A 7,871-nucleotide genomic window follows, 5' to 3' on the forward strand; every position below is an offset into this window, starting at 1 on the left:
TCGTCGATCAAATATGCTACGATATACAAGAATTATATTTTTTGGGAGTGTTCCTAAAAAAATATATTTTCTTATATTAATTTAGGAGTGTTCCCAAATTAAATTGTGATTTTTTACTTCATTAATTATAATATGAAATGTATTTGTGCATGTGAGTTCCTCAATATCTTAATCGAAACACTAATCGAAAACTAAGATGAATCACTATCCGAAAAAATTAATTTCATATTTTTAAAACACCAAAAAAATATAATCCTTGTATATAGTAGCATATTTGATTGACGATAATTCAACATTTCACTATTTTGGAGTAGAGGAAAACTCAAAAGTATACTTTTATTTAGAGAGAAATCGGATAATTAAGAATAGAAGTGATTATTTTTTGATATAGAATAAATATATAAAAATTGTTAAGTTAATGAGGTAATTGATATACTTCCATTTTTTAAATTTATTTTATGTAAAACATAAAAATTTATTACATAGAGGAAAAAATAAATTATTTGAACTACATGTAAAATATAAATAAATTAAACTAATCAAAAAAATCATAATTATCATATGTAAAAAGAGGAAAAAGTAGAAGTGATGGGACATTTGTGAAAAAAGGAATTGTGGGTGGGGGACCACTGCTATAAAAAAGTTAAGAACGTAACTTTTTGTTATGTTGAACAACTCATTTTTTAGTATCTTTTTTAATTGATTTGATAATTCACTGCATTTTTTTCCTTGGTCATCGTGTAAAACGTAAAAAATTCTTATTTTTTTGTAAAAGTCAACTCCGTTAATTGATCGTTAAGAAAAAAAATAGAAAACGTAATAAATTATTACGTTTAGCCTATTTTGGTAACTTTTTAAATAGGTGACCTATTTTGGTCACTTTGTAAATTATGTGGCTCATTTTGGTTCTTAGTTCACATATATCTTGTCTATTTAATAATTTTCAATAGATGAGTCATATGTTGCAACAATTTAGTCATCTGTTGCAACAGATGTCTATATTTGTTGGATAATTTTCAATAGATGAGTTAGCTATTGCAACAGGTTTGTTATCTGTTGCAATAGATGTCTATATATGTTTGGTTATTTTTAACAAATGTCTTTAATTTTTTGGTCTTTTACAACAGATTACTCATCTATTGCAACATGTTAATTGAAATCTTAATTGAACTTATCAATTCATCTTTAATTTTAGTTAAATCAATGTTGTTATTACTAATAATGTCTTAATTTGAATCATTTCAAATAAAATTGGCTAATTAACACTTTACTCAAGACGAATACACTTAAATGATCATGTAATTACTATGAGATTAATTGAAATCATAGTTAAATTATCAATCCATCTTTATTTTTAGTTAAATCAATTTAGTTATTACTTAATTTTAATTATTTCAAATCAAATTGGTCAATTGATCATTCTATTTAAGACAAAACACTTAGTTGATCATGTAATTACTATAAAATTAATTGAAATTGTAAGTGAACTTACCAATTCATCTTTAATTTTAGTTAAATCTATATAGTTATTTCTAATTGTGGCTTGGTTTGAATCATTTCAAATAAAATTGATCAATTGATCACTCTACTCAGGACGAACGCACTTAGTTGGTCGTGTAATTAACATGAGATTAATTGAAACAGTACTTGAACTTATTAATACTAGTTAAATAAATTTAGTTATTGCTAATATAATGACTTAATATGAATCAATAGATGACTAAGTGTTGCAAAAGATGAGTAATATGTTGAAAATGACCAAACAGATAAAGACATCTGTTGCAACAGATTAGTCACCTATTGCAACAGATTAGTAATCTGTTGAAGATAACAAACAGATAAAGTCATATGTTGCAACAGATTGGTCATCTGTTGGAAATGACTAACAGATAAAGACATTTGTTACAACAGATGACTAATCTATTGCAACATATGTGTATATCTGTTTGATAATTTTCAACAAATGACTCATCTATTGCAACAGATTAAATCTATTGCAATAGGTTATACACTTAAATGATCATGTAATTACTATGAGATTAATTGAAATTGTAATTATTAAATTAATTTATTTATTACTAATAATGGATTAATTTGAATCATTTCAAATAAAATTAGTCAATCGATCACTCTACTTAGAACGAACACACTAAGACAATCATGTAATTAATATGAGAATAATTGAAATCGTAATTGAACTTATCAATTCATCTTTAATTTTAGTTATATCAATGTAATTATTACTAATAATATCTTAATTTGAATCATTTCAAATAAAATTGGTCAATTAACATTTTACTCAAGACGAATACACTTAGATGATCATGTAATTACTAACTATGAGATTAATTGAAATCGTAATTAAAATTATCAATTCGTCTTTAATTTTAGTTAAATTAATTTAATTATTACTAATACTTTCTTAATTTTAATTATTTCAAATAAAATTGATCAATTGATCATTCTACTTAAGACGAAACACTTAGTTGATCATGTAATTACTATAAAATTAATTGAAATTGTAAGTCAACTTACTAATTCATCTTTAAGTTTAGTTAAATCAATATAGTTATTTCTAATTATGGTTTGGTTTTAATCATTTCAAATAAAATTGGTCAATTCATCACTCTACTCAGGACGAACACACTTAGTTAATAGTGTAATTACCATGAGATTAATTGAAACTGTAATTGAAATTATTAATTGATATTTAATTCTAGTTAAATAAATTTAGTTATTACTAATATAATGGCTTAATAAGAATCAATAGATGATTAAAATATTGCAAAAGATGAGTAATCTATTGAAAACAACTAAACAGATAAAGACATCTGTTGGAAATGACCAAACAGATAAAGACATCTGTTGGAAATAACCAAACAAATATAGACATATGTTGCAACAGATGACTAATTTGTTGCAATAAATGACTCATCTATTAAAAATTATCAGACAAATATAGACATCTGTTGAAAATTATCAAACATATAGGATATATGTTGGAAAATAATTTAAAATACTAAAGTTCAGACGTTTTTAAGAGAACTCAAATGTTTTTACCCTTGTCTAAGGCCTTGTCTTTAATTTTAGTTAAATCAATTTAGTTATTACTAATAATTGCTTAATTTGAATCATTTTAAATAAAATTTATCAATTGATCATTCTATTAAGGACGAATACATTAATTGAAATTGTAAGTGGACTTATCAATTCATCTTTAATTTAGTCAAAATCAATTTATTTATTACTAATAATGACTTAATTTGAATCATTTGAAATAAAATTGATCGATTGATCACTCTCCTCGAGACGAATACACATAGTTGATCATGTAATTACTATGAGATTAATTGAAATTGTAAGTGAACTTATCAATTCATCTTTAATTTTAGTTTTATCAATTTAGTTATTACGAATAATGGCTTAATTTGATTCATTTCAAATAAAATTGATCAATTGATCACTCTAATCATGACGAATACACTTAGTTGATAATTTAATTACTATGAGATTAATTGAAATTGTAAGTTTATCTTTAATTTTAGTTAAATCAATTTAGTTATTAATAATAATATCTTAAATTGAATTATTTCAAATAAAATTGATCGATTGATCACTCTACTTGGGACAAATACACTTAGTTAATCATGTAATTACGATGAGATTAATTAAAATTGTAAGTGAACTCATTAATTCATGTTTAATTTTAGTTAAATCAACATAGTTATTACTAATAATGACTTAATTTGAATCATTTAAAATAAAATTGGCCAATTAATTATTCTACTAAGGATGAAACACTTAATTGATCATTTAGTTATTGAGATTAATTGAAATCGTAATTGAACTTACTAATTCATCTTTAATTTTAGTTGAATCAATGTAGTTATTTCTAATAATTGTTTAATTTGAATTATTTCACATAAAATTTGTCAATTAATCATTCTACTCATTACGAAACACTTAATTGATCATGTAATTACTATGAAATTAATTGAAATCATAATTGAACTTACTAATTCATCTTTAGTTTTAGTTAACTCAATAAAGTTATTTCTAATGATGACTTAGTTTGAATCATTTCAAATAAAATTGGTCAATTGATCACTCTACTCAGGACAAACATACTTAGTTGATCGTGTAATTACCATGAGATTAATTGAAACTGTAATTGAACTTATCAATTAATATTTTATTTTAGTAATCAATTTAGTTATTCCTAATAATGACTTAATGTGAATCAATAGATAACTAACATGCTAGAACAAACGATTAATCTGTTGGAAATGACCAAACAAATAAAAACATCTATTGAAAATGACCAAACAGATATCGACATCTATTGCAATAAATGACTCACTTGTTGCAACATCTATTGAAAATTATCAAACAGATATAGACATCTGTTGCAACAGATGATTAAGTTGTTGCAACATATGACTCATATGTTGGAAATTACTAAATAGATAAAATATGTGTTGAAAAGCAATTTAAAATACTAAAGCTCAAATGTTTTTTAGGAGAACTCAAATGTTTTCCCCCTTGTCTAAGGTCTTGTCTTTAATTTTAGTTAAATCAATTTAATCATTATTAATAATTGCTTAATTTGAATCAACAAATGACTAACCTGTTATAAGCATTTATTGCAACAGATGACTAACTTGTTGCAACAAATAGGTGATCTGTTGGAAAATAATTAAAATACTAGGGAACTCAAATATTTTTAGGAAAATTTAAATGTTTCTCTCATTGTATTAAAGACTTGTCTTTAATTTTAGCTAAATCAATTTAGTTATTACTAATAATTGCTTAATTTGAATCAACAGATGACTAACATGTTGCAACAAATAATTCATCTGTTGGAAATTATCAAACAGATAGAAAATTTGTTATAATAGATGGGTTATCCATTAGAAAACAATTAAAATACTAGGGAACTTAAATGTTTTTAGGAGAACTCAAACGTTTGTCCCTCGATCCTTTTGCATTTGATGTATGATACACTATTTTTGTCTTCTTTACCTGTTTCATGAAATTTTTCACGTGTTTCACTTATTCGTTGTGCCCTTGTGAAATTTTTAGAATTTTTTTAGGTCAAATTTTATTCGTATATCACTTGGACATTACTTCATAGGTGATTTTGTAAGTATAATTATGATTTTTATTGAATTTTTTGTTTGGTATATTTTCTACTGCTACAATGAATAGAACCTGCAGTATGAATATAATATATGAGTCATTTATTGCAACAAGTGAGTAGTCTGTTGCAACATATGACTAATCTGTTGCAACAGATGACCCATATGTTGGATTTATGTTACAACACTATAATACAAATCCAACAGATGAGTAATCCGTTGCAACAGATTACTCATATGTTGCAACAGATTAGTCAATATGTTGCAACAGATTAGTCAATATATTGTAATAGGTTACTCATTTGTGCAACAGATTACTCATCTGATGGATTCACGCTGCATGTTTTATCTACTATTGAAAAGACAACAGTAACAGATACACCCAGATGAGAAATTCAACTAAAAATTATAATTTTACTTACTAAAATCACCTATAAGTAATTTCCAAGTGATATATAAATAAAATTTGACCTAAAAAATTTGATCAAGTAACAATAATAGCGGTAACAACAATGTTCAACAACTAGAAGATGATGATGATGAACAAGAAGAGATGATAATGAACAAGAAGATGATGATAATGAAGAAGAAGACAATGAATAAAGTAACAACAACAATGAACAACAAAAATCACGAAGAGAGAGAAAACTCCAATAAATGAGAAGAGAGAGAAACGTGCTTTTTTTTCCCTCCATTTCTTGTTATATTAAGTTTTACATTGGATCAAAGTGTAAATTAAAAACTTGTGGGTTATTTTCAAACTTTTCTTACTTTCTTAATCCTTAATAAAGTAATTGTCACCTCCATTCAATTATTAAGACTTGTATCACCTACACTTCATTTTAAAACTCTTTTGTCACCTAGTGCCCAAGGCCCCGTGTAACTTGTTATCAATTACTCTATAATTTCTTTTGTTTTCAATAAATTCACTATCATCTTCAGACAAATTAATCGGCTATATAATTTCCTCTTCGACATTTTTACCTTTATATGTTGGATAACTCAAAATTGTAGGCATTGTAAAATTATCAATCTATTTTATTGTTACATAAAGCGCAGTAAAATTTAAATACTATTTTTTCCAATTAATATAAACTTTTACACTTGTATCGTTGTGAATTGCGATTGGTCACAAGCCAATCTTTAAAACAAATTTAATTTCCAAAACATTTAGTTCAATGTCGACTCTGATTTGCTTTGAATCACTTCGATCAAATTTTCAAAAGTAAAATCAGATGCAACGGCATAGCAGTCAACAATAAAATTGATAAAAGATTATCTTTGCTCCGTTCTTCACTATGTAGAAGATATACAGGTAAACCTCCGTAGAAACAATAATAAAAAAAGGTTAAAAATTAAAAATTGAAGTGCGAATAACAGAAAAAATTAAATATAATGTAATTTTTTTTCACCAATTCTTATACAGACGTATTTTGAGTTGTATTGTATATATTTGGAGTTGAATAAGAATCATATGAAAATTTTTTGAGATGAATATAAGCGAAGAAAAGGTTTGAATGATGAGAAAAGCTCTTTTCCCTACATAACCGACAAAAAGGTTAGTTTTCAGTTTAGGGACAAATCCAAATTTTGAACCATTGCAATGTAAGTTTTGAGCCACAAAAATATAAAGTATGTTTGGTAAGTATATTTTTTTGTAATTTTTTCTTTTCTATTTCTTTGTTGAAGGAGATCTATTGAGAATAGTTTTTCCCAAGTTGAATCATGGAAGATACTAAAAATACCTTTAAACTATGTAGTTCGTTGATGAAATAATACTAACTGTTAAGTTTCCGGGGGAAAAAAAGCAAAGCATACACATGAAAGCCAATCTTATATATTTCACAAACTCAGCTGAGGAAATCACTGAAGTATTTTTTTTTTTTTTAAAACTTTGAAGGATAAGAAAAAGTAAATGACGAGGATGGGAATAAAATACATTGGCGTCGCCCGGATTCGAACCGGAGACCTTCAGTGTGTTAGACTGACGTGATAACCAACTACACCACGACACCTGCATTACCATTTCTCATTTTGATGTAATTAATTTTTAAGTAACTAAAAAGTACTGTAATTTCTATGTTACTTACGTACTGACTTTATTAAGATGTTTAATTCGGAAAGAGTTAACTCGAGATAATTAATTTCAAAATTAGTTATCTTACCATAAATATGAAATAATTTATTGGCCGAAGTCATTGACAGACACTCAAACTTGTTGAGATAATTCACTTAGGCCCCTAAACTAAGACTTGTTCCTATCAGACCCCTAAACCCCTCGAATTTTGTTCCAATTGGACATTTTTTTTCCTATCAGCCAAAAGGTCAAAGTGTGTATTACACACATGCAATGACGTGGCAAAACGAGCTAATTGGAAGCTGACACAGGGCATTGTGGGTCCAATAATTATTAAAAATTAATTATAATTTTTTTAAAAAAAGTATATAAAAATGGCATTGAGGAAATTATTAAAAAATAATTCTAAAATTATTTAAAAAATAAAAATAAAAAAGATATTATTTTAAAAAAATTATAATTTTTTTTAAAAATGAAATAAATTATTAAAAATATTTAAAAATAAAAAATTAATTATTAAAAAAATTATAAAACTTTTTAAAATGAAAATAAAAAATGGCATTGAGGATCCAAATTATTAAAAAATAATTCTAAAATTATTTAAAAAATAAATATTAAAAACTGATTATTTTAAAAAATTATAATTTTTTTAAAAA

The 7,871-nt window shown here is 25.2% G+C and overlaps 1 non-coding gene across 1 annotated transcript; it reads right to left on the bottom strand.

The window, feature by feature from the left end:
* Positions 1-7,079: 7,079 nt before the first annotated feature.
* TRNAV-AAC lies at positions 7,080-7,153 on the bottom strand. Its single transcript has one exon. It is a non-coding gene; the product is annotated as a tRNA-Val (tRNA).
* Positions 7,154-7,871: the final 718 nt, after the last annotated feature.

The sequence above is a fragment of the Capsicum annuum genome, chromosome 10, assembly GCF_002878395.1.
Source record: "Capsicum annuum cultivar UCD-10X-F1 chromosome 10, UCD10Xv1.1, whole genome shotgun sequence".
Classification (NCBI taxonomy): domain Eukaryota; kingdom Viridiplantae; phylum Streptophyta; class Magnoliopsida; order Solanales; family Solanaceae; genus Capsicum; species Capsicum annuum.